At 47.2% G+C, this 27,497-nt stretch overlaps 1 long non-coding RNA gene across 1 annotated transcript; it reads left to right on the forward strand.

The window, feature by feature from the left end:
* Nucleotides 1–924: 924 nt before the first annotated feature.
* On the forward strand, nt 925–25,265 carry LOC148141990 (uncharacterized). The gene is made up of 4 exons (XR_015752277.1): nt 925–1,000; nt 9,080–9,204; nt 10,572–10,676; nt 25,153–25,265. It is a non-coding gene; the product is annotated as an uncharacterized LOC148141990 (long non-coding RNA).
* Nucleotides 25,266–27,497: the final 2,232 nt, after the last annotated feature.

Consider the following 27,497-nt stretch of genomic DNA (forward strand, 5'->3'; position numbering starts at 1 on the left):
TTTACCTTTTCCCAGAATGTCCTGTCACAGCCTAATTCACTGATATACAGTTATAGTTAAATCTGTCCCATCCTGTACCTTTCTGGTTGTCTTCAGCCACATTCCCATGCTGTTCCAATGCTTCACCTTTTCTATTTGGACTTGGAAAGCTCCTTTCATCTGAACCCTGTCCAAGCATCCTCTCTGTCAGTTTACAGCCCGGTCCATAAACCTACCAACATGATTGGCCAGGACACTGCTCCCAGTAGCGTTGTTTTTAATTCAATGTTGGGATTTTGCTGTCTCTTTCTAGCCAGCATTTCATGCCCACCCCTGAGCTGCACTTGAGCTGAGTTGCTTGCCAGGTCATTTCAGGGGGCAGTTGAGAGTCAACCTCCTTGCTCTGCGTCTGGAGTCACATGTAGGCCAGACCTGCTGTCGATAACCGATTTCCTTCCTTAAAGGATATTAATCAGTTAGATTGGTGTAGTTGACATCGGCATTAAATTCTGGATGAACAGTCGGGTGAGAATAACCTGAGGTTATCACCTGTCCCACTCGTAGTTCACCCGTCACTGAGTACTGATCCCCGTGCACCATGAATCGAAACCCTTTCACCATGACCATTGTTTGATCCTGACACCTTCCAGCACTCTGGTGATAGCACTCATTATCTCTCCATGTGGTATCCCTCACTGTGTGGGTCTAATTGCTGCCTCTGTCAGCTCCTCTCACTCTTGCAGCTGATCTGAGATCCTGATCCAAAATAATCCTCTGATCAGCAATAGCACAGACCAGGGACAGAGACTGGGATTTTCGTGATCTCTGCTGGACTCAGTGCTACTCAACATGAGTCATCCTCACTGCATCAGTCTAATTTTCCATTCTGTCTATTTCTGTCTCATGCAGGTAATCAGGATGTTGCTAACTCCTCTCTCATCCATCACCTCATTGAAGATGCTTGGTCAGCCAGAGAGAGATGGAAAGGGAGGTCTGGAGCCTTCAGTAAATCCTGCAGCCGGTAAGATCACTCGCAGTAAACAGCACAGGGAGGACTTTGTGGCCTTCTGTATTCAGACCCGGAAGACAGGACATAGACACAGAACTGGGCAAGGAACAGCAACATTCTAGGCTTCATTCACATCATCTTGTCAGGGTCCTGCATTCACCTTTGCTGTACTGGTCCTCACAGAGACAGCACAGAAGCCCCAAGCATCAATCCTGGCCCATGTTGTACTAGTGATCTCTGTAATATCCTCCAGTCCCGATAATCCTTCCTCTGTTTGGAAGCTCTTCTAGTCCACACAATGCTCTCTGTTTCTGTCAGGTTCTCCAATCCCTAACACCCTTATCCCGAAACTTCTCCAGTGGATACTAAATTCCTTCATCCCTGTAAACCTCACAGTCCTGTCTGTCCCTGTAAGCCCCTCCTAATAACACCACTCTCTATGTCAATGTATTTGCCTTTAACCTCTCCATCCGTCCCTATCTGGGTAAACTTCTCCAGCTCCTACAACCCGTCCTTTTCTGTGAAAAAAATTGTAACTTCCTTATCGTTCTCCAAACCTTCAATCTTAATCTACATAAACTTCACCCTGTCTCCACCAACCCACCTGACCACAGGAACCTCTTCCAATTTGTGCAACCCTCCCCATCTGTATTACTGTCTCCAACCCCGTAACCTGGCATTCTCCATTGCCTTCCGATCTATGGAGCCTTCCTGAACCTAGAAGCCTTCTTATATCTGTGAATGTGTTCAGTCGCTATAACCTTCCATATCTCTGTTATACACACAATACTCTTCTCTCTGAAACATCACTTGTCTGTGCCTCACAGTCTGCCTACCTCTCCCTATATCCATCCCTATCCCTATCTCCAGAAGCTAATCCAGCTCCATCTATCCGTATAAATTCCTCCAATCCCCAAACTCCTTTGTCCCACTGACATTCTTGACCAGATGTAACTTTGTTTAACTCTAACATCCTCCAGCCCCTGTAAGCCTCACTATCTCTGTAACCTGTACCTTCTGTTCAACCTCACACTACTGAGGAATGACTCCCTGCATTCGACATAAGGCAGATGGAATGACAGTGAGCAGATATGATGGAACTGTCATTCTGGCGATGTAAAAACAGAATGATAATCGCTGGGAAGGAAATATTGAAGGTTTCTTGGGATCGAGGCAGGCTTGGCAAAAAGCCACCAAGGAGTGAAAAAAGGATGAGCTTAATGCTTTAATGAAATTGCAACGTGAAACTGAAATCCAAAATTTGGAGGCTATTGGATGGAGCTGGGAATAAACAAGCAGCAACAATCATTGGCCGGAATTCTTTTATAGGGACCAACCAGTGGTGGGAATGCAAATGTGGTTACAGTCAGAACACTGAATATACTTACAGCAAGGGTAGTACAGCAACTGTGTGTGACAGTGGTCTCCATCCCCACTAGATAACTAATAAGTGTCAGTGCTGTATTAGATAGCATCCTGGATTGTGTATGAGATTGTTTATGATAACATCATTGAACAGGCAGAGAATAGAGGGATATGGACCATGTCGGGGCAGGTGGCATGTGTTGAGAATATCATCATGGTCGGCACAGCCATGGTGGGCCGAAGGGCCTATTGCTGTGCTGTACTTTCTAATTTCCTACTTCCCAGCATGTACTTGATCAAAGCTCTTCCGAATCTTGAATCTTACATTCAATTTTTCTGTCATGTTTTCTAAACATCAGTTGGGTGCAAACTCAATCTAATCCACCTCTTATTGGAAAAATCATCCATTTCCAGGATCAGCCAAGCGACCCTTCTCTGACCTGCCTCCAATAGAAGAATATCATTCCTTCGGGCACTCACACTGTTCATAGTATTCTGGGTGTGGTCTGACTTGTACCTTGCATAGTTTTAGCAAGACCTTCCTATTTTTAGACTCCATTCCCTTTCTAATAAGTGGTGGCATTTGATTTGCCTTCTCTATGACCTGCTGACCCTGTAAGTTACCTTTTTCAGATTGATAAACAAGAACTCGTACAACCCTTTCTGCTGTCAGTCTGAAACAAAACAATGTTTGCCTGACAGTAAGTGAGGAGCATGCTGAAATGAGTGAGAAAGGACCTATCAATAAAAAATAACTGGACCCTTAGAAACACATTTTATAAAGAAGAATGTGTTCTTGAGCCTGTTGGATTTTAAATGTTGGTGTGAATATGAATGGCAGAATAGATAAGGGTGTGGTGGGTGATGGTATGGGGGAAATGTGCTATTTGAATTTTCAGAAGCCTTTATGCAAGTTTCAGTAAGGGCTTAAGAATAACTAGGAAGAGAATAGGGCCCCTTCAATATCAATAAGGTCGCCTATGTGTTGAACCAGAAGAGATGAGTGAGATCTTAAACAAAAAAAAATCTTGTCTGAATTTACTATGTAGAAAGACATGGAAGATCGGGAGCTTGGGGAAATAAATAGTGATGTCTTGGAAAGAATCCTCAACAGAGAAGGGAAAGTGCTGGAATCTTAAAACAAATAAAGATAGATCAATCCTCAGTAGCTCATTAGGTTTATCCTCGAATATTATGGGAAGCTGGGGAAGAGATTGCCGTGTCTCTAACAGAAATATGTATATTATCAACAGACACAGTGAGTTACAGGAAGACTGGAGGGTGGCCAATGCTGTTCCATCACTTAAGGGCTGCAGGGAAAAGCCAAGAGTGAGCCCAGTCATGGGGAAGTTGTTGGTGGAGATTCTGAGAGAAAGGAGCTACGCATATTTGGAAAGGTAAGGGCTGATTACAGATGGTCAGCATGGATTTGTGAGTGGGAAACCGTATTTCACAAACTGGATTGACTCTTGGAGGAGGTGGCCAAGAGATAGATGAAGGCAGAGAGTCAACGTTGTCCACATGGACTTCAGCAAAGCATTTGACAAGGTTCCAACGTGTAGAACATCTAGTCAAGAGGAAGAAGGAAGCTTACATAAGGTTAAGGACGCAAGGATCGTTAGACTTCTATAGGGATATATGGGAGCGGCACAATGCCTGAGTGGTTAGCACGGCTGCCTTATAGCACCCGGGACCCGATTTCAATTCCAGCCCCGGGCGACTGTCCGTGTGGAGTTTGTACATTCTCCCCGTGTCTGCGTGGGGTTCCCCCAGGGGCTCCAGTTTCCACCCACAGCCCAAATCAGCCATACTAAATTATCCATAGTATTCAGGGATGTGTAGTATTGACACGTTAGTTAAGGTACATGGAGAGAAATAGGGTCGGGAAATGGTTTTGGGTGGGATGTTCATCAGAGGGTCGGTATTGCGTTGTTGGGCCAAATGGCCTGTTTCCACACTCTGGGGACTCTGAAGGTAGCCAGGAAGGAACTAAAGAATGGACTTAGGACTGCCCGAAGGGGGCATGAAAAAGCTAATTTGGGAAGGATTAAGGAAAACCGTAAGGCATTCTCCACTTATGTGAGGAACAAGAGGATGGCCAGAGTGGGGGTAGGGCCGGTCAGGGATAGTGGAGGGAACTTGTGCCTGGAGTCACAGGAGGTAGGGGAGTTCCTTAATGTATACTGTGCTTCAGGATTCATACTGAGAGGGGCCTTGTCATTTGTGAGGACAGCATGAAAAGGACTGATATATGTGAACAGGTTGATGTGAAGAAGGAGGATGTGCTGTATGTTTTCTAAACATAAGGATAGGTATATACCAGATAGGATGTACCCAAAGTTACTGCAGAAATCAAGGGAAGGGATTGCTGAGCCTTTGGCGATGACCTTTGCACCCTCACTGTCCACCGGAGTCATACCAGATGATTGGAGGGTGTCAAATGTTACTCCCTTGTTCAAGAAAGGGAGTAAGGATAATCCTGGGAATTACAGACATCATGTTCTTATGTCTGTGGTGTGCAGATTATTGGAGAGGACTATGAGAGACAGGATTTATGACTCCTTGGAAAACCATAGTTTGGTTACAGGTAGTCAGCATGGCTTTGGTAGGGCCAGATCGTGCCTCACAAATCTTATTGAATCCTTTGAGAATGTGATAAAACACATTTATGGCTCATTCAGAAATTACAGAGGCATGGGATACAGGAAAGCTGTCTGTCTGGATACAGAATTCCTGCCTCATAGAAGACAGAGAGGAATGATAGATGGGAAGCATTCAGCCTGGAGCTCGGTGATTCTGCAGGGACCAGTTCCAGGACCTCTGCTTTTTGTGATTTTTTTTTTAAAATGACTTGGATGTGGGTGTGGAAGAGTGGGTTAGTAATTTTGCCAATGACATGGAGGTTGGTGGAGTGGTGGATAGTGTGGAGGTCTGTTGTTGGTTGCAGCCGGATATTGACAGGATGCAGAGCTGGACTGAGAAGTGGTAGATGGAGTTCAATCTGGAAAATTGTGAAATGATTCATTGGGGGAAGATCAAAGTTGAATGGGTTAAATGCAGAATATTTGGTTGTGTTGTGGAACAGAGGGATCTTGGGTTCCACGTCTATCGATCCCTCAAAGTTGCCACCCAAGCTTACAGGGTTGTTAAGAAGGAATATGTTGTGTTGGCTTTCATTAGCTGGAGGTTTGAGTTTTAAAGCTGTGAGGTTATGCTGCAGATCGATAGAGCCCTGGTTAGACCCCACTTGGAATATTGTGTTCAGTTCTGGTCCCCTCATTACAGGAAGGCAGTGGAAGCTTTAGGGAGGGTAAATTAGAGATTTACCAGGATGCTGCCTGCGCTGGAGGGCATGTCTTATGAAGAAAGTTTGAGGGAGGTAAGGCTTTTCTCATTGGAGTAAAGAAGGGTGAGGGGCGACTTGGTAGAGGTGAACAACATGATGTGAGGCACAGAGAGAGTGGATAGTGAGACACTTCTTTGTACCATAGCATAAATGGCTATTATGAGCAGGCATAATTTTAAGGTGATTGGTGGATGGTTAAGGAGAGATAGGTTCTTTACACAAAGGCTGTTAGATGGGTGGAATGCACTGCCAGCAGTGGTAGGAGAGTCAGATACATTCGGGACATTTAATACACTCTAGGATAGACACATGGATGACAGTAAAATGAAGGGTATGTAGGTTAGTTTGATCTTACCGTCGGATAAAGTTTGGCATGGCATCATGGCTTAGGGGTCTTGTGCTGTACTGTTCTGTGTTCTACGTCCCGTATGGTAAACTGAGTAATAAGCTCAGGTCAATCTAAAAGGATATGGCATTCAGGAGGAGCTAGTCAACTAGATACAAAATTGGCTTGATGGTTGGAGGCAGAAGGCGGTGGCAGACATGTTTTTCTGACTGGAGATATAGGACCAGCAGTGCAGTGGCTGCAGAGTTGTTGTAATGTGGATAAATGGTTTGGATGGGAGTACTGGTTTCCTGGTAAGTTTTTTTGGGTGGTACTGAAATTGGTGGTAAAGTGGACAGTGATGGAGATTATCTGATTCAACAGGATGAACAGTACTGCTGGGATAGTGGGTGAAGAATAGCAGATGGAGTTTAATTAGATAAATGTGAAGTGTTCCATTTTGATGAAACAAACCAGGGTGGGACTTGTACAGTTAATGTTCGGGCCCTGGGTAGTGTCGTCAGTCAGTGACCCAGGGGTGTAGGTAGACAGTTCTTTGAAAGTGGTGTCACAGGTAGACAGGCTGGTGAAGCAGGCCTTTGGTATGGTTACCTTGACTGGGCAGAGCATTGAGAGTAGGAGTTGGGATGTCATGTTGTGGCTGTACAAGACATTAGTGATAATATAAAAGACTATAAAAGCATTGTTGATCAGTCTGAAGAACTCCTCTCATTCACTTACCTCCTTCAGGGAAGGACATCTGAAATTCTAACCTGGTCTGGCTGACATGTGCATCCAATCCACAGCAATATGGCTGCCTCTTAACTGCCCTCTGGACAATTAACTGTGGGGCAAAGTATGCTGGTCTAATCAATGACAACTTCATCCCATGAATAAATAAATAAGTATGTATATGCTCCTCACTACCTCTGCAAACACCTCCAGCTGCAGCAATCCATACTGGCTTTGTAACACCGTTCAGGCCCTGACCACTCTCTGTAACACTCTCACCACCTTCAGCAACTTCATTTCTCCCTGTTCCTGTAGTGTCATTAGCTCCTGACAATGATTCCCCTTCCCACTGCTCTCCTCATGTTAGCAGCCCCTTTGCAATACCTTTAACACTTACTGGTTAAACTCTCTCTGATTTCAGGATTTTAAATACTTTGTAGTGATCTTGTAAGCCTCATAATCTAATATGATCCATTTTGTCCTCAGTGAGTGAATGGTGTGAATTTCTTGCTGAGGATTTTCTGTTTCAATAGGATGTCCTTTTGTTGAGTGTTTTTTACACTGTTCCTTCAAATGTTTTCCACTGTTCATTTACAGACACATGTTTCAGTCTGTTTAGCCTGTTTACCTTGGTCAGTTCTCGTCTCACACTCATGTAATTGGCTGTTTTTGTTTCTAGTTGTATCTTGTCGTATTTGTAATTCACTTTAAAACTTTATATTTCTTTAAACTGCACTTACTCACAATTTCTTAGAGGATCTCTCCAGGTGACATTACTCATTCACTAAGTTTCATCACACAACGGTCGCTCTGAGATAGTTACGTCCCTAGCCAGTTGCACAATGTGTTATTCAAAGAAACACTGAAAAAATTCTACAGTCTCCTCTTCGAATATCACTCTTGTCAGTGGGATTGTCAAGATTATATGAATATTGAAGTTGCACTGAATTATCACAATGCTCTTATTAAAAATTCCAATGAGTTCCTGCTTAATGCAGTGATAAGCAATGCAATGCTGTTCAGTGGCTAAAACTGTTCTGCTGCTTGTGTTCTTGGCAAGTAGCAGCCAGAATTACATTCAGACTGACTCTACTTCATGATCTGAGACCAAATGCTTTCTCTGTAATACATTTGTTATCCTTATTGTTCGTGTTGCCCATTTTGACTGAGTTTCCGCAAGCTTGTGATCCATTGAATATTTATGTTACAACTTTTGTTTGCCCTATAACCACGTGTCCCTGGTGTCTAAATCTCTGCGTCACAAATCAGTCTATCTTATCGCAGACAATTTGTCCATTCCAATAAAAACATAATTTACTCGTTCCCACAATTTCCTGTCACAAATCGATTCACTGATGTACAGATTTAGTTAAACTTTGACTCATCCTGTTCCTTTCTGCTTGTCTTCAGCCACATTCCCTTGCTGTTCCAAAGCGTCACCTTTTCTCTTTGGATTTGGAAAGCTCCTTTCACCTGAACCCTGTCCCTGCATAATCTCTGTCAGTTTAAAGCCCTGTCCATAAACATACTGACATGATTGGCCAGGACACTGCTCCCTGCATGGTTCCAGTGGGGCCATCCGAATGGATTTTTTTTTTTAAATCTGGTATGCGATGTGGGTGTCTCTGGCTGACCAGCCTTTCTTGCTCAGACCTAGCTGCACTAAAGCTGATTAACTTGCTCGGTCATTTCAGAGGGTAATTAAGAGGCAAACACTTTGCTGTGGGGACGTCATGCAGACTACGTGAGGATGGGCAGATGTCCATCTCGAAAGGAGAAGTGTTTGAATTTATTGTACCTCAGTAATGGTATGTATTGATTGTCAATTACAATTTTAAAAATAATTTATTTCAAATTCCACCATTTCAGCTGGTGAGGTTCAAACCTGCCTCCCCTGAACATTAGCTGAGGGTTTGGATATATGCTCTAGCAATAATACCACTAGGCCATCACTTCACCTGCTCACAAGCTATTCATCCCTGAACACTGATACCAGTGCATCATGGAGCCACACCTGTTTTTGTTTCATGATTGTTTGATCCTGATACCTTCCTGCACTCTGGTGATATCACTCAGTATCTCTCCATGTGGTATTCCTCACTGTGTGGGTCTAATTTCTACCTCTGTCAGTGTCGCTCACTCTTACAGCTACTTCAGATCCTGAGCCAACAGAATTCTCCACTCCAGGGTGACACAACAGCACAGGCCAGGAATGGAGACTGTGATTTTTCAGATCTCTGTGGGACTCAGTGCCATTCTCCATGTGTAATCCTCACTACATCAGTCTAATTTCCCATCCTGCCTATTTCTCTGTCTCCTGCAGGTAATCAGGAAAAATAGACTTCCCAACTCCTGGGTATCTCGTCCATCGCCACATTGAAGATTGTTGGCCAGCCAGAGAGAGAAAGGGCAGGGAGATCTGGAGCCTTCAGTAAATCCTGCAGTGAGGTAAGATCATTCACAGTGAGCAGAGCAGAGATCAATGAGAGGGCTCCAAACATCAGCTAACAAGACACGACTTTGATACAGTGCTGGATGGGGAGCACAGTACTGACACACCCTAGGACAATCACCACCCTTACTGTAAATTTTGTTGTACTGATACAGCATCGGAGTGTCACAGTTATCCATCCAGGCTTGTGAGGTCTTAGTGAACATCAGTATAACAGAGGTGAAAGCAGACTTCCCATGAGTGTGTGGGAATGCTGCCTGGGATCTTTCTGTTCTGTGTTCCCCCTCCAACACTGTACATATACAATGTCTCCTGGACCAGTGTCTTCAATACTTTTTAACTCCTATAACAGTTCCTGTCCCTGTAACCTCCTCCATTCCTGATAGTCCCTCCACATATTTGAAATATACTGCATTCCAGAGTACCATCTGTATCGCTGTAACTTGCTTCAGTGCCTATAGCATGCCTTATCTCAGTAGTCTCCTCCTCCAATAACTGGAGAAAGAGCCATGCAGAACAGAAACGGTTCCTTCGATCCAACTAGTCCATGCTGACCACGGTTCCTGAACGAGTCGCATTTGCCTGCGTTTGGTCCCTATTCCGTCAAACCTTCTCCTCTGCATGTACCTGCCCAAATGTCTTTTCCATGATGTAATTGTACATTTCTCTAACACTTCAGCGGCAGCTCATTCAATATGTGCACCATTCTCTGTGTGGAAATGTGCTCCTCTGGTCGCTTTTAAGTATTTCCTCTCCCACCTCATATTTATGCCTTCTAGTTGTGGATTCCCTTACCCTGGGGTAGAGACCTTCACTATTCACCCTACATATATCACTCATGTTTTTTATAAACCTTTATAAGGTCACCCCTCAGCCACCTACACCCAATGGAAATACGAAGGATATTGATACAAATATCTCTGCCACGGTCCCCACTGCGACTTTGCTGCAATGTTCTGAGATACACTTTTTCAGGATCTAGGGCTTTCTCCACATTTGTGTTCAAAGACTTCCAGCACCAACTCTTCTGTAATGGGGACTCTTTTCAATACATCACTGTTTCTTTCTTTTGTTTCATAATCTTTGTCCACAGTACTTTCTGACATGAAATATTCATTTTGGGTCGCGACCATATCCTGTTGTTCCAGGCATGGATGCCTCATTGATCTTTGACGGGCTCTATTGTCTCTCTAGTTGCTTTTTTGTACTTGTATGCTGTAGAATCTTTTTGAATTATCCCTAACCTTATTTGCCAAATCTATCTCATTCCACCCATGTTGCTTTCCAGCTTATCCAGCCTCCCTGTTTCTGTCAAATCCTCCAGTATCAGTAACATCTTCGTCAATCTTTGCTCCATTTTCAGTTTCAGAATATGCTTCCTAAAGCAGGAGGATCAGAATTCTACACAGTACCCCAACTGGAGACCCAGCAATGTCTGATACAGCCGTATCATGATGGACCAACTCAGGTACTGAATGCTCTGACCCATGAGGGCTAGTGTGCCTAACCGCTTTCCCTGCCCTGTCCACCTGTGACGCCACTTTCAAGGAACAATGTAACTGCAGCCCTTGGTCTCTCTCTGTTCAACGACACTGTCCAGAGCTCTGCCATTAATTGTATTAGTCGTCTCTGGTTTGTCTTAACAAAATCCAACACCTGAATTCAGCTCCATCTTTCATTTCTTAACCCACTGGCTCAGTTGGTTCAGATCACCTTTGATAACTGTAATCCCTGCCCACTATAACACTTATTTTACTATCGACAAACTTACTAACAATAATTCATATATTCTAGTTTATGTCAATAATGCACATGCGTGGCCCCAACACCAATGCTTATGGCACACCGCTGGTCAGAGGCCCCCAGTCTGCACAACAACCCTCTCCCAGCATCCTCTGTCTCCTACTGTCAAGCCAATTTTGTGTCCGTTTGTCTCGCTCTCCCTGATCCCATGTGATCTAACCTTACCAACCAGTGCACCACGCTAACCCCTGTATAAGGTCTTCTGAAGTCAGGATAGGGACGTCTACTGCTCTGCCTTCATCCATCTTCTTGGTCACCTCTTCAACAAACTCTATCATGTTTGAGAGGCACGACTTTGTATGCACAAAGCTATGCTGACTATCCCTAATCAATCGTTGCCTTTCCAAATGCATGTAAGTCCTGTCCCGTGGAATCGCTTCCAACAACATTGGCACCACTGACACCAAGCTAATTGGTGTTTATGTCCCTAGCTTTTCGTCGCAGCCTTTCCTAAATATTGGCACAACATTAGGCAAGCTCCAGGCTCCGAGCTCATCACCCGTGGCTGTCAGTGATAGAAATATCATTGTAAGTTTCTTCCTGAACTTACTCCAATGTCCTAGGATATACTTGATTAGTTCCCAGGGAGTTGTCTAATTTTAATGTGTTTGAAAACCTTCAGCACCTCCTGTCCTCCAATGTGGACTCTTTTGAAAACATCACTGTTTATTTCCCTGCTTCTCCAGTGTGTCTTCCACAGTAAGTTCTGACGTGAAGTTTTGTCTTGGATCTCACCCATTTCCTATGGGTTCACACATGGATGGCTTCATTAATCTTTAAGGAGTCACATTCTGTTCAGAGTTAATGATAATCTTATGTTGCTAATATACTTGTAGAATCTCTCTGGGTTTTCCTGAACCTTCTCTGCCAAAGCTGTCAGTTCCCCTTTCGGCCCTCATGGTTTTCCTCTTAAGAGCATTACGACACCCACAATGTTCTTCAAAGTATTGACTTAATCCAGCTGGCTATATAGGATATGTACCCCCTTTTGCCTTGACCAGAGCCTCAATATCCCAAGTCATCCAGTATTTCCCACTGGTGTCAGCATTGTCCTTCACACTAACAGCAATATGCTGCCCCTGAAATCTTAATTTATCTCTCTTTTGAAAGAATCCTACTTGACCAACGTCCCTTTATCTGCAATTTTTAGACAGTCTTGTCTAATACCTTCTAGATTGCAGCAAGGCCAGTTTTGACGTTTCACTTGCGGACCAGACGTGTCCTTTTCCATCGCTATTTTCAAACTAATAGAATTGTGGTGACTTTGCAAAAGTGCTGCCCCACAAACTCTTCAGCCCCTTTCACAACCTTGTTTCCCGATGGGAGGTCAGGTTTTATCCCTTTCTCCAGTCGGGCCAGTCACATACTGATTGAGTCAGTTTTCTTGAACACACTGAACAAATCCCTCCCATCCAACCTATGGAACACTCTGGCAGTCCCAGTCTAGGTTTGGAAAGTTAAAATCCCCCACCATTACAACCCATCCTTCTTACAGATATCTGAGATCTCTGACATATTTGCTGTTCAATTTCCCGCTGACTACTGCAGGCCTGTAGTACAGTCATATCAAACTGATTATTCATTCTTATTTCTCAGTTCCATTACATAGTTTCAGTGGGCGATCCCCAGGAATATCCTGTCTCAGTGCTGCAGTGATGTTTTCACTGATCAAAAACTCCACTCCCCCTCCTCCTTGCCTCCCCATCTATCCATCCTGTTGAATCTGTCCTCTGGAACAATGATCTGCGAGTCCTGTCCCTCCCTCAGCTGTGTATCTGTAATTCCTGTCATTTCCCAGTCCCATCTTCGCATCCATGCCGTGCGTTCATCTGCCTTACCTGTCAGGCATTTTACATCAAAGTAAATGTAATTTAATTGATGAGTATTCCCTCATTGCCTGCTGTGCTCTTGCCTGGTTATCAATTGAAATTACTTTGTTGAAATTCTGTCCCAGCCTCAACCTTCAGACTGCAGCCAGAGACCGTCCCCCTCTCTGTAGACAACACCCTCATCTTTCCTGTCTTTTGCAATCCTGATAATGATACCTTCTGCTTTCACTTCCGAGTGATTAATGTCCATTAGGAACAGCAATGGGTCCTGCACAGATCCCTGTGGTACACCTGCTGGACAAAGGCTTTCAATCACAAAACCAACCCTCCACTAATTGTGGTGCCAATTTGCCAACATGCCTTCGATCCCATAGGATCTTCCCTTTTGGACCAGCCTTCCTTGTGGGACCTTGTCAAAGGCCTTAATGAACTCCATGGTATCCACATCATCTGCACTGCCCTCATTAATATTTTCAGACACCATTTCATCAGACAAGATATTCCTGTATCAAATCCGTGCTGACTATCCCTAATCAATCCTTACCTTTCCAGTTATTAATTCAAACTGTCCCTCAGAATTGGGACATTGGGATCACTTCTTGGGTAGAGGTGACCTGCACCAGGGGATGAAAGGCACTGGATGCAGAGGGGCACCAGCATCCCAGGGAGGAGATTTGCTTGTATTACCTTGCAGAATTTAAACTATTTTGGCAGGAAGTTGAGACTCTGAATAAGACAGGGGCCATCAACTCGTCAGGGGAAAATACATCAGCCATCGAGAGCATGTTTCCTATCCAGGATATCCGGGGCACAGAATAGGGAGGGAAAAGACGTATGGTTTTCAATGCATTAATTTCAATGCACGAGGCCTGACTGGTAAGGCAGACAAGTTCAGACCATGAATTAGCTCTGGGGACTGGGATATTATAGCCACAACAGAAACATAGCTGAGAGAAGGGCAGGACTGGCAGAGCAGGGTTCCAGGATACAGAAGCTACAGGCGTGACAGAAGGACAAGTAAGTGAGGAGGGGAAGTTCTCCCTTTGATTAGGGAGGACAGAACAACAGTGCTGAGAGACAGTATTGGTGAGCAGTCATTAAATGAGGCCATATTTTCAAAAGTTAGAAACAAAAAGGGGATGGTCAGTCTTCTGGGTTGGTGTTCTAGATGCCCAAATAGCCAGCAGATACGAGAGGAGAAAATGCGTATAAAAATAATAGAGTATTATTGGTTGGAGATTTTAACTTACGATGGATTGACTGGGTCACCCACATTGTAAAAGGACCATACGAGGTGGAATTTGTCAAATACGTCTAAGAAAGTTTCCTAAACCAAGAAATAGAGGATTCCATGCTACTCAGACGGATGCAACACTGGACCTCCCCTCAGAAACCGCGGTTGGGCAAGTGACTGAAGTGTCAGTCAGAGAGCACTTTGTGTCCAGTGACCACAACTGTCTTTGTTTTAACATAGTTATGGAAAAAGATCAGACAGGTCCACAGATTCAGGTCTTAAACTGGAACAGGGTCAATATTGGGGCCATTCAGAAGGATCAAGCAAGGGTTGATTGGGTGAAGGGAACAATCACACAACACCAGGTTAACATCCAGCTGTTTACACAGGAACCTTGATTATCTGAACGAGATGGGCGGGCAATAGTACATTCAGATAATTGGTTATTTGATTAATCGATTGCATGTCGTTCGTTGAGGGCTCAGAGTTTTCGGTAATGCCTAGTCCCCGTTGAGGTGACTAGGCAGCAGCAAACCATGCGTGAGGCCTCACGCCCCATCAGCCCCCCAAAACGTCCCACTGCTCGCCCCCAAACTCTTCCAGCACCGCCCCCCCACCCCTCAACATCGCTCCCCCGCCCGCTCGCAAACCCATCCAACACCACCCTCCGCCCACCTCCAACAGATCACCCCGACCGCTCCAAACGCATCCAACATCACCCTCCGCTCGCCTCCAACAGAGCACACCGCCCGCCCCAAACGCATCCAACATCACCCTCCGCTCGCCTCCAACAGAGCACCCCGACCGCCCCAAACGCATCCAACATCACCCTCCGCTCGCCTCCAACAGAGCACACCGCCCGCCCCCAAATCCATCCAACATCACCCTCCGCCCACCTCCAACAGAGCACCCCGACCGCCCCAAACGCATCCAACATCACCCTCCGCTCGCCTCCAACAGAGCACACCGCCCGCCCCCAAATCCATCCAACATCACCCTCCGCCCACCTCCAACAGAGCACCCCGCCCGCCCCAAACGCATCCAACATCACCCTCCGCTCGCCTCCAACAGAGCACCCCGCCCGCCCCCAAATCCATCCAACATCACCCTCCGCCCACCTCCAACAGAGCACCCCGCCCGCCCCCAAACGCATCCAACATCACCCTCCGCTCGCCTCCAACAGAGCACACCGCCCGCCCCCAAATCCATCCAACATCACCCTCCGCCCAACTCCAACAGAGCACCCCGCCCGCCCCAAACGCATCCAACATCACCCTCCGCTCGCCTCCAACAGAGCACCCCGACCGCCCCAAACGCATCCAACATCACCCTCCGCTCGCCTCCAACAGAGCACACCGACCGCCCCCAAATCCATCCAACATCACCCTCCACCCACCTCCAACAGAGCACCCCGACCGCCCCAAACCCATCCAACATCACCCTCCGCCCACCTCCAACAGATCATCCCGCCCACCTCCAAATCCATTCAACATCACCCTCCACCCACCTCCAACAGATCATCCCGCCCGCCCCCAAACCCATCCAACATCACCCTCCGCCCACCTCCAACAGATCATCCCGCCCGCCCCCAAACCCATCCAACATCACCCTCCGCCCACCTCCAACAGATCATCCCGCCCGCCCCCAAACCCATCCAACATCACCCTCCGCCCACCTCCAACAGATCATCCCGCCCGCCTCCAAACCCATCCAACATCACCCTCTGCCCACCTCCAACAGATCATCCTGCCCGCCTCCAAACCCATCCAACATCACCCTCCGCTCGCCTCCAACAGAGCACCCCGACCGCCCCAAACGCATCCAACATCACCCTCCGCTCGCCTCCAACATCACCCTCCGCCCGCCCCAACTGAGCACCCTGCCCGCCCCCAAACCCATCCAACATCCCCCTCCGCCCGCCCCAACTGAGCACCCTGCCTGCCCCCAAACCCATCCAACATCACCCTCCGCCCACCTCCAACAGAGCACCCCACCCGGCCCAAACCCATGCAACACCACACTCCGCACGCCTCCAACAGATCACCCTATCCATCCCATACCCATCCAACATCACCCTCTGCCCGCCTCCAACAGAGACCCTGTCTGCCCCCAAACCCATCCAACATCACCCTCCGCTCGCCTCCAACAGAGCACCCCAACCGCCCCAAACCCATCCAACATCACCCTCCGCTCACCTCCAACATCACCCTCCGCTCGCCTCCAACATCACCCTCCGCTCGCTTCCAACATCACCCTCCGCCCGCCTCCAACAGAGCACCCCACCTGCCCCCAAACCCATCCAACATCCCCCCCCGCCTGTCTCCAACAGATCACCCCGCTTACCTCCAAACCCATCCAACATCCCCCTCAGCTCCCCCAAACCTGTCAAATACTGCCCCGCCCGCCTCCAAAAGCGCCCCCCCGCCCGGCCCCAAACCCATCCAACATTACACCCCCCGCCCGCCCCACCTACCATGTGTGCCCATACCCCCAGCTGCCCCGCCCCCCCGTGCGCCCCTGCCCTATCATCTCCTCCCCCTCCTGGGCAGCCAGAACGGACACCAACAGTAAGACAGGTGGGTAAATCTCCAAATAGCGCACGCGCACATGCACACATACACGCGCGTGCACATGCACACATAGCTACACACAACTTTTCCTTCAACATTTTGAAAAGTTACACGTCTGCCCTGTGCAGGACAATGTTCGAGAGAATATCTGGGGAAGGGGGATTTAGGATTTAGCCGTATGCAGAACTCCAGTCTAAGTCTGGAGAGCCAGACAGGGTGGGAGGTCAGTCATTTGGAGATGTAACCTGGGCTCAATATCTCAGCAGTATTTCAGTAGCTGAGATCTGTTTTAATCAGTGTGAACAAAAAAACACACAGTCAGGGTTCAAGCAGCTCTTTGATGTAATGTTTCTATCGGGACCTCGAGATCTCCTTTGGATAATCCGATATTCAGATAATTGATATTTGGATAATCGATGACCCACTGTGTTTGGAAGCACTAGATTTAGAAGCACTGGTGATCATTCAAAAGATGAAAGACTTAATCAAAACTTGTTTATTATTTCATTCCATGACACTACCATCCAGTTACTATAAATTTTGTGTCTTATGACTGTGCTCCACAACCACCTGATCAAGAAGCAGTGCTTCAAAAGCCAGTCCTTCTAAATAGACCTAGTGCACCTGGAAGCTGGTGTTGTGTGGTTTTTAACTTTGCCGATCCCAGTCCAACACCGACACGTCCAAATCATGGGTCAGTCTGTTTGATGGAAAAGGAATAACTGGCAAATGGGAGGCTTTTAAAAGTATGATCTCAAGAATCCAGTATGTCCCTGTTAGTGTGAAGGGAAAATACCCTACAACCCTTCCCACTTTGACCATTCTGGAGATGGTTACTAATGCTCCCTCATCTGTGAAACTGTCTCCAACCAAAATTACTGCCCTTCTGGTAAATCTGTCAGACACCACACCCTCATATCTGGCTCACCTGCAGAGCCTAAACCTTCCTGTATCTATAAACATCTTCAGCCATGACTACCCTCCATATCTCTATTTGTTCCTCCAGTCTATACAACCCACTTTATCACTGTAATCTGCTCGATTCGCCTGAAACATTCCTGCCTGTATAAACCGCTCCATCCGATCAACGTCCTTATCCCTGTCAACTGGCCCATCCCTCCCAACCTCTCCATCTCCCTGAAATCCTGCAGGCCCTACAGCTCTCCGCATTTCTGTTCTCTCCTATGGCTCTATGGTCCTCCTTCCCTGTGAAACCACCTCCAATCCCCACACCCAGCCCAGTCTGGGTCATCTGCTTCAGATCAGGCCACTGGTGTTTCTGTTACCTCTGGCACTCCAAGAAAACCTTCCTAATTGTGTCTATTCATTCACATCTGATCCCGTTCAGCCTCGTGAAACCTCTTCCTGCCATTGTAACCCACCCTGTTTGGAACACAGAACAGTACAGCACAGTTTCTCCTGTCACCACATCTTTCTGGTGACCAAACCTTGCTGATACTTTGACAATTCCAAAAAAAAACTGAAATTGACTTTTTCCTAGAATTTCCTGTCAGAGCCTACTTCACTGTCCCTTCCTGTTCCTTTCTGCTTGTCTTCAGTCACATCGCCATGCTGTCCTGATGCGTCACCTTCTCACTTTGGATTTGGAAAGCTCCTTTCACCTGAACTCTGTCCCTGCATCCTCTTTGTCAGTTGAAAGCCCTGTCCAGAAACCCACTGAAATATTTGGCCAGGACACTGCTCCCAGCAGTGTTGTTTTTAATTCACTCATGGGATGTTGCTGTCTCTGGCTGGCCAGCATTTCATGACCACACCCAAGCTGCCGTTTAGCGAGTGACTTCCCGATCATTTCAGGGGGCAGTTGAGAGTCAACATCCTTGCTCTGGGTCTGGATTCATATGTAGGCCAGACCGGCAGTCCATAACAGATTTCCTTACTTAAAGGGTATTAAGTAAGTTAGATGGGTATCCCTGCTACCGGCGTTAAATTCTGGATGAGGAATCGATTGAGGGTAACACTAGGCCATTGCCTAGCCCACTGATTGCTCACTTATCCCTGAGTACTGCTCCCAGTGCACCGTTGTCCTGACCGTGATTTGATCCTGATACCTTTCAGCACTCTCGTGCTATCACTCAGTATCTCTCCATGTGGTGTCTGTCACTGTGAGGGTATAATTGCTGCCCGTGGCTGCACCTTTTGCTGTTATTCCAGATCCTGACCCAACAGTATTCTCCACTCCAGGGAGACGCAGCAGCACAGGCCAGGGATGGAGACTGGATTTTCCAGGTCTCTGTGGGACTCAGTGCCATTCTCCATGTGTAACCCTCACTGTATCAGTCTAATGTCCCATTCTGTTCATTTCTCTGACTCCTGTAAGTATTCAGGATGCTCCTGACTCAGCAGAATTCCCAATTCCTGTTTCATTCATCACCACATTGAAGACAATCGGTCAGCCAGAGAGATGAAGAGAGACATATGGAGCCTTCAAAAAATCCTGCAGATCTGTAAGATCACTCACAGTGAACAGAGCAGAGTGTATTTAAGGGATCGAACTTTGGTCTAGAAGACATGACATAGATACAGTGTTGAAGAACGAACACAGTGCATGATGGTCCCAGGCTCAAACACCCCCCTCTTGTTAATTTTTAACTCTGCTGTACTGAGCCTTCCTGTGTCAATCCAGGCCTGTGCTGTCTTAGTAAGGATCTATACAATAGAGGGGAAAGCAGGCCTTCCTCAAGGTGATGGTATTGAATCCTGGGATCTTTCCGTTCTATATTCCCTCCTCACGCTGTCTCTTGTCATGTGATAGAGTCATACAGCAAGGAAACATGCCTTTCGGTCCAACTTGTTTGTGCCAATGTCTTGAATGCTTGTAATTCCCAGAATTCTCCCTATTTCTGTAACCTCCACCACTATCATATTCCCGCTGTATATTTGAAACCTACTCCAATGCTGACAACACTCGCTATGTGTAAATTGCTCCCATGTCGATAACATGCCAATCTCAATAATCTCATCCTGCACCCAGTACAATAATTCCTATTTCTGTAGTTTTGCACAATACTTACAGTGCCCCCATCTCTGTAAAATCATCCAGCCGGGACCAAAATACCCACGTGTGTACTTTCCTCAAGCCCCAAGAGAACATGATGTCACTGTAACCTTCTGCAGTTCCGATCACACTCCTGAATCTTGGCCTATAGCACCACACGACTTCAGTAACCTTCTCCCATCCCTATCACCTTCCTTATCTGTATAAACACCTCCAGATCTTTTTCAAGCCACAACAGCAGGCCACATCTATGTTTGCTCGTCCACTCCCTACAGTCCTCCCAGCATCTCAAACACTCTCTGTTTGCGTAATTCTGCAATTTGGGGCAGCACGGTGGCTCAGTGGGGTACAATAGTGCTTCACAGCACCAGAGACCCAGGTTCGACCCCAGCCTCGGGTGACTGTTGGTGTGGAGTCTGCGCATTCTCCCCGTGTCTGCGTGGGTTTCCTCCGGGTGCTTCGGTTTCCTCCCACGGTCCAAAGATGTGCAGCTCAGGGGAATTGGCCATGCTAAATTGCCCATAGTGTTAGGTAAATTGTCGGAGAAAAGCGGGTCTGGGTGGGTTACTCTTTGGAGAGTTGGTGTGGACTTGTTGGGCCGAAGTACCTGTTCTCATGCTGTAGGGAATCTAATCTAAACTCTCCCTCTGCGTTCCATATTACTGTCCTAAATATATCCCTCTATCCATAAACAGCTCCAAACCCTTCACACCTCAAGACTCTGTGAACTCCCACAGTTCCAACATCCCTCCTTCACTGTGTAACCTTTTCCATTTCTGAAACACTCTGAAAATGTGGACATCCGACAATCCTCCCTATCTGCGTAATCCTCTCAGGTCCCTGTAAAACCCCCGATCTGTGGAAACAACTCCAATGCTTGTGACTCTCCCGATCAGTTTCTACAAGACTGGCTATCTATGTAACACCCTCCTGTCACTATCACCAGCCCTGTCAATGTAAGCTTCTCCAGTCTCCCCATCAATCTAATCATCTCCATAACCTTTTTCAGCTCTTAGACCCCTATCTGTGTAAACGTTACATTCCCCTACAACTATCCCTAAAGCAGAAACCTCCTCCAGTGTCTGTAATACTCCCTATCTGTGTTTGTGTCTCCAGGCTCTATTGCTGTTCCTGTCTCTGTAAGCTCTGACAGATTGTACAGCTTTCCGGTCCATATAATTTCCAGAACCTCAGCATCTGACATCAACAAATGTCTTCATTAACTACAGCCTTCCGTATCTCTGTTTGTTCCTCAATTCTATACAACTTCATAGTCTCTGTTAATAGCACCATTCCATAAAATACTCCCTGTCTGCGTAAACTGCCCCAATCCTCCACTGAGAAGCCTCCCTGTCCTTTTGATCACCTGTAATCCCTTCAGATCTCCCTGTATCTTCCCTGATTCCATTGAATACGGTTCATCTCATATTGCAACTCCTCTAACTCATGTGTTACTCCATATCTCTGTGGTATTCTTCAGTTCCTGCAATTCTCATTCTTTATCTCCAGAGTTTCTAATCCCCCTGATCGATGTAAGGTTATTGATCCCTTACAGCATGTTTAACACCTGTAGCAGCCGTCAACTCCTCAACGCATCCTGTCCCTGTAACCTCCTCAAGTACTACAGCTCACTGTCTTTGTAATATCTTCCAGTATCTGCAACCCTGTTGGTTTTTGTAACCTCCTCTAGAACAGCACTCCACATCCCTGTGTAACTGATGGGAATGCTGCAAACCTGCCTTCACAGTCCTCAGTATCTCTCTGAATTCCTGCATCCCTACAACCCTCAGTATCTCTGGTTCCTCCAATCCCTACACTTCTCCCTGGCTGTGTGAACTGATCCAACCTCTTCAACCCTCCCTATCTCACTCACTCCTGCAGCTCCATCTATTGTCCATGTCAGTGTAATTCCCGACACCAACAATCCTCCCGGTCTCAATAAACTCCTGCAGCTCCAACTACCACGACAATCTATGTAGTCTCCAGTCCGTCCAATCCTCCCTTTCTCTATAAACTCCTGTAGCTCCAAATACCACCCCATCTGTCTACTCTCCAGTGCCTATAACCCTCCCTTTCTCTATAATATCCTGTCTCTCCAACTACTACTGTGTAATCTCTAGCCCCTATATTCCTCCTGATCTCTGTAACTCCTTCAGAACTGATAACCCTGTAACTCTCCTTGACATCTTTCAGCCCGACAACCATCTGATCTCTAACCACCAATAGTGATCTCAAACCACCCAAACTCTGTAATATCCTCCAGTCTCTACAACCCAGCTTTTCTTTGTTCTCTTCTCTGGTGTCTGTATTCCCCTTTATCTCCGGTTACAGATCCTTGCTCAGGGAAGCAATGTCTCAGTACCTAATCCGTAAGCAAACAGGAATCTTTGGTGTATCAATAAATGTGCTTCATTTTCTAAATTTTAACGACTGCAAGTTCAACCTTCTCCACCTCTTCTCATCAATATCCCTCCATTTTGAGGAACAGTCTGGTTAACCTTCTCTGGGCTGCCCCCAATGCAAGGACATTTTCCCCCCAGATAGGGGACCAACCTGTTCACAGTATTCTCAGTGTGGGCTGACTGGAGTCCTCTATATTTATGGAGAAAGTGAGGTCTGCAGATGCTGGAGATCAGAGCTGGAAATGTGTTGCTGGAAAAGCGCAGCAGGTCAGGCAGCATCCAGGGAACAGGAGAATCGACGTTTCGGGCATAAGCCCTTCTTCAGGAATAAGGAAGGTTTGTCCAGCAGGCTAAGATAAAAGGTAGGGAGGAGGGACTTGGGGGAGGGGCGTCGGAAATGTGATAGGTGGAAAGAGATCAAGGTGAGGGTGAAAGGTCAGACTGGGGTGGGGGCGGAGAGGTCGGCAAGAAGATTGCAGGTTAGGAAGGCGGTGCTGAATTCGATGGATTTGACTGAGACAAGGTGGGGGGAGGGGAAATGAGGAAACTGGTGAAATCCGAGTTCATCCCTTGTGGTTGGAGGGTTCCTAGGCGGAAGATGAGGCGTTCTTCCTCCAACCGTCGTTTTGTTGTGGTCTGACGATGGAGGAGTCCAAAGACCTGCATATCCTTGGTGGAGTGGGAGGGGGAATTGAAATGTTGAGCTACAGGGTGGTTGGGTTGGTTGGTCCGGGTGTCCCAGAGGTGTTCTCTGAAACGCTCCGCAAGTAGCCGGCCTGTCTCCCCAATATAGAGGAGGCCACATCGGGTGCAGAGGATGCAATAGATGATATGTGTGGGGGTGCAGGTGAATCTGTGGTGGATATGGAAGTTTCCTTTGGGGCCTTGGAGGGAGGTGAGGGGAGAGGTGTGGGCGCAAGTCTTGCACCTCCTGCGGTTGCAGGGGAAGGTGCCGGGAGTGGAGGTTGGGTTGGTGGGGGGCGTGGATCTGACGAGGGAGTCACGGAGGGAGTGGTCTTTACGGAATGCTGATAGGGGAGGGGAGGGAAATATATCCTTGGTGGTGGGATCCGTTTGGAGGTAGCGGAAATGACGGCGGATGATGCGCTGTACATGGAGATTGGTGGGGTGGTAGGTGAGGACCAGTGGGGTTCTGTCCTGGTGGCGGTTGGAGGGGCGGGGCTCAAGGGCCATCATGTATAGGGATAGAATTAGGCCATTCGGTCCATCAGGTCTATTCTACGATTCGATTATGGACGCATTGTTTCTCAACCCCATTCTCTCACTCCCTGTAACCATTGATCTCCTTATTCATTCAGAACCTGCTTATCTCTGAGTTAGATACACTGAATCACTTAGCATCCACAGCCCCATAAGGGAGTGAGTTCCACAGATCCATCGCCCTCTGGCTGAATAAATTTCTCCACTTCTCCATTCTGAAGGGTCATTCCTTCGTTCTGAAGCTGTGCCCTTGGCCCCTAGTTTGTCCTACTACTGGAAACATCCTCCCTACGTCCACTCCATCCAGGCCCCTCAGTATTCTGTAAATTTGAATGAGATTCTACCGCCATCTCTGAAACTTCATCCAGTGCAGACCCAGACACTTCACCTGCTCCTCATATGACACGAATTTCATTTCTGGGATCGTTCTTGGAAACCCATTTCTCGTACCCCTTCACATCCTTTGTCCAGACTCTGAATGAATATCGTGTAGAGTGTAGTCCCAAAACTGACCCCTGCAGAGCTCCCCTCATCACCAGTTCCCATCGTGATAAAATCCCCTTTCTTCTCACACTCTGCCTTGTGCCAATCAGACAAATCCACTATCCGTATTAAGCATGTTGGTCTGAAATGAAAATTTCATTTCACACACACTGCTGAATTTATGTTTCGATCTGGCTGTAAACAGCAGAGTTTCACCATTACCTTCCCATCTGTAATTCCCCGGAGAAGGTGGTGGTGAGCTGGCTTCCTCACCCACTGCAGTCCTTTGGGTGTAGGGACAGACACAGTGCTGGGAGGATGGAGAGTGGCTTGGCGGGCACCTTGGAAATGCTGGTGTTCCCGTGCACCCGGAGCTCCTGTCCTTCCAGGATATAGTTGTTCCAGGTTTGTGAAGGGCTGTTGAAAGAGACTTCTTTAGTGATCTCAGTGCTACTTGTAGATATTTTATTCATTTATTCATGAAGATAAGCTTTGTTGGCTGAGCTCGCATGTGTTGTTGATTTGGAGTTGTCCCTGAGAAGGTGGCGGTGAGCCACTGCATCAGCTGTTGGAACTGTTATTATCTGTGTCCCCTCCAGCAGGCGCTACAACACTCCTCACGTCTATAACTGCACACAGACAATGCAGCTCTACCTTTTATATCTGGCATCCTCCCCGACTTATAACTCTTGTAGTTCCTCACAATATCTCACCTCCTCCATTCCCATCTGTGCCTGAGATATCTAAAATTTCTTTATTCTTGTTTAAACTTCTGATCACCTAAACTCGATCCCTTTTTAAATTTGTAAACCCTTAAGCTTCTGTAACTCTCCACATAACTGTATTCAATGACCGCACAGGTTCCCTTCCTAAATCTCTATAATTACGATGGATGTGTGTGCTAAATTGGCACTTTTCATCCTCCTTATCCTTCTAAGAACTTCCAGCCCCTGTAATCCCATATTTGGAATGCTCCCATTCTCTGCACCTCCTCAATTCCTGAGGGTCCTTGAACACCACAAGTGCTCCAAAAGTTTATATTCCGCCCAGTTACTGTAAGTTTTCTAACTCTGTAACATTCAACAGTCTCCAGTACCTTACACCACTTGCTGTCAATTTGTATTTGTTGAAGTCTACACATTTCTGTCAGCAGCTCAGAAAAAGCCTTTTAGGTTCTCCAAAGCTCCGTCATGGACAAGCCACCATCTCTGTATTTCCTTTGCCTTCTTCAATGTCTGAAACTCTCACTGTATCTTCCAGCAAACGTCTTTAGTTGCTGCAGGTCTGCCTAGCTCCCCAGACAATCTGTTCCATCCCATACAGCTCGCTCAATCACTGTAACCCCCTCTGTTCTGTCTAATCCTCCTCTTTTCCACTGTCTTCCAGGCACAACAGAGATCCTATAAGAGAGCAATGCGGAATGGGATGTTATAAACCTCAGCTGAGGCTTGAGGCCTACCAATACCTGGGAGTCACAAAGGAAGGAACCTAAGAGAGAGCACCACAGAGCGGGAGAATATTCATCAGCAGCGAGGATCGAGGCTGACTGGGACTTGGAGTTGGAGAAACAGCAGAGCAGGAACCTCGAAATCAGCACCGAATCACAGGTGGAGTGAACATGTGACAGAACAACTTGGAGCGGGAGCAGAGGCTAACTCACACCTGGGAGTTGCAGAGGCAGCAAAGTGGGTGGATATAAATCAACACTGAGGATCAAGGCCTAATCGTGCCTGGGAGTCACAGAGACGGTGACCCTGTGAGGGAGCAGAGTGGAGTGGGATCTGGAGGTTTACACGTCCCTGAGAGTCACAAAGACGGTGACCCTGTGAGGGAGCAGAGTGGAGTGGGAGCGGGAGGAGGACACGTACCAGGGAGTCACAGAGACGGTGACCCTGTGAGGGAGCAGAGTGGAGTGGGAGCTGGAGGATTACACGTACCAGGGAGTCACAGAGACGGTGACCCTGTGAGGGAGCAGAGTGGAGTGGGAGCTGGAGGATTACACGTACCTGGGAATCACAGAGACAGTGACCCTGTGAGGGAGCAGAGTGGAGTGGGAGCTGGAGGATTACACGTACCAGGGAGTCACAGAGACGGTGACCCTCGGAGGGAGCAGAGTGGAGTGGGAGCTGGAGGATTACACGTACCTGGGAATCACAGAGACGGTGACCCTGTGAGGGAGCAGAGTGGAGTGGGAGCTGGAGGATTACACGTACCTGGGAATCACAGAGACAGTGACCCTGTGAGGGAGCAGAGTGGAGTGGGAGCGGGAGGAGGACACGTACCAGGGAGTCACAGAGATGGTGACCCTGTGAGGGAGCAGAGCAGAGTGGAGTGGGAGCTGGAGGATTACACGTACCTGGGAATCACAGAGACGGTGACCCTGTGAGGGAGCAGAGTGGAGTGGGAGCTGGAGGATTACACGTACCTGGGAATCACAGAGACAGTGACCCTGTGAGGGAGCAGAGTGGAGTGGGAGCGGGAGGAGGACACGTACCAGGGAGTCACAGAGATGGTGACCCTGTGAGGGAGCAGAGTGGAGTGGGAGCTGGAGGATTACACGTACCTGGGAGTAACAGAGACAACTTTCTGCTGCTGGGACCTGCCTGCACTGAGTTTGAAAGAAGTGCAAGAGCTATCACAGAAAAGTCTGCAAGTTCATTGGCTGATAAATACACCGGTATTGGCGACTGTCAGTTAATTGCTGTAAGTTAGCAATTTTTTTTAAACTTCTCAAATAAGGGTTGAGCACAGAAATAAGAGGGAGAAGTGAAATTGTGAGCCAATATCATAAATTCAAAGTTGGGGATAAGACTTATAGCTCGGGTGCTCACTGTTGTAGATCTGTTCGCCGAGTTGGGAATTTGTGTTGCAGACGTTTCGTCCCCTGTCTAGGTGACATCCTGAGTGCTTGGGAGCCTCCGGTGAGGCACTTCTGTTGAGCTAGTGGTTTGTATCTGCCGCTTCCGGTTGTCATTTCCAGCTGTCCGCTGCAGTGGCCAGTATATTGGTCCAGGTCGATGTGTTCATTGAATAAATCTGTGGATGAGTGCCATGACTCTAGGAATTCCCTGGCTGTTCTCTGTTTGGCTTGTCCGAAAATAGTAGTGTTGTCCCAATATACCGACCACTGCAGCGAACAGCTGGAACTGACAACCGGAAGTGGCAGAGACAAACCACTATAAATGCCGGAGGAAACATCACAGAAGCGCTTGAAAGGAGGCTCCCAAGCACTGAGGATGTCACCTAGACAGGGGACGAAACATCTGCAACACAAATACCCAGCTCGGCGAACAGAACCACAATATAATAAATTACCCTCAGTCAGCCACAGTTGAATAAGGGACTTAACAATATTGTTATTTGCCAGATGTTAACTTCATTCTAAGTAATGAATTAAGTTACTCTAGACACGTTGAATTTTACGACATGGCAAGCCATGTTTATCAGATGGAAAATGTGTTCTGTTACATTGGGAATTCATAGCCCCCTGCTCGTGTCCTAGATGGACACTGGGTCTTGAGCTCAGACAGTGACTAGAGACTCTATGGGCCATCTGTGATGCTGAGAGTTAGGGGGATAGCACACAACCAGAGCAAATCAACCTGCAGACATGACAGCCTGTAAGAAGGAAGGGAATGAGGGACTAGGCAATCGAAGAGAAACAGTCAGGTAATACAAGAATATCTTGGTGTCTCCCTCCCAATTCAGTTTCCCAGTTTGGAAGCTGATGA

The sequence above is a fragment of the Chiloscyllium plagiosum genome, unplaced genomic scaffold (genome assembly GCF_037043375.1).
Source record: "Chiloscyllium plagiosum isolate Xiang-an unplaced genomic scaffold, Cpla_swu_hap1 HiC_scaffold_31, whole genome shotgun sequence".
Lineage (NCBI taxonomy): Eukaryota > Metazoa > Chordata > Chondrichthyes > Orectolobiformes > Hemiscylliidae > Chiloscyllium > Chiloscyllium plagiosum.